Source organism: Gavialis gangeticus, unplaced genomic scaffold (genome assembly GCF_001723915.1).
Source record: "Gavialis gangeticus isolate Ggan-Ray unplaced genomic scaffold, GavGan_comp1, whole genome shotgun sequence".
NCBI classification, from domain to species: Eukaryota; Metazoa; Chordata; order Crocodylia; family Gavialidae; genus Gavialis; species Gavialis gangeticus.
In genome coordinates, this window is record NW_017729034.1 from 94,496,052 (window position 1) to 94,496,781 (window position 730).

Consider the following 730-nt stretch of genomic DNA (forward strand, 5'->3'; position numbering starts at 1 on the left):
CCCCCCCCCCCCCCCCCCCGGGGTCTGGCCGGGGCGCTGCTCACCCCCCACCCCTCCCCACGCGGCTCCAGCTGACGTTAGCGAGACTCACCCCAAACCCCCGAGTTCGAACGCAGCCGGCTCCCGTCGGCCCCCGCGAGTGTTACAGCGCTCCCTGCTTCCCGATTGGGCGACCCGTGCGGCCTGCCCTTTGTGACATTGCCCAATCAGTTTGGCGCGGCGCCGCTTCGAATTCGGTGCCCCCAGTCGCCTGGCCGAGGGGTTGGGGAGCTCGCAGCCGCCCGCGAGCCCCGGGGGCCCAAGCCCGAGGAGAGGGTTGTACAGGCCACGCGCACAGGTGAAGCCCCCGGCGCGCGGCGTGACGTAGGGTGGGGCGGGTGACTGGGGGAGCCCGGGCGTTGCGGGCGGCGGGGCGCGGCGCGGCGGTTAATTCCAATGAGCCGCGGGGTCTTCTTGTCTCGCAGCGCCTGCGTATGCTCTGGGCTCCGCGCAGCTACTTCCTGTCCGCTGTACCATAATTATCCAACCAAGTGATTTGTCTGATCATTTCAACCCTGGAACGGCGTATGATAGTTAACACCACAGCGGTCAAAATGTCCCCTCAGCCAGGAAATAAAACCCACAAAAAACAAACAAAAAAAAGGGAGCTTGCAAATAAAGAATTGTTTTTGCAACTATCTAATAATAATAATAGGTGTCATCTCTATCCCACTGACTGCCTTTGCTTTTT

At 62.1% G+C, this 730-nt stretch overlaps 1 protein-coding gene across 1 annotated transcript in view; it reads right to left on the bottom strand.

The window, feature by feature from the left end:
* The window catches only part of LOC109304406 (armadillo repeat-containing protein 1-like), an 11,804-nt gene extending 11,679 nt beyond the window's left edge, over nucleotides 1-125 (bottom strand). The window contains exon 1 of the mRNA XM_019526939.1: nucleotides 92-125. The gene's annotated coding sequence lies outside the window, so the exon portion shown is untranslated. The remainder of the gene's footprint in view (nucleotides 1-91) is intronic.
* Nucleotides 126-730: the final 605 nt, after the last annotated feature.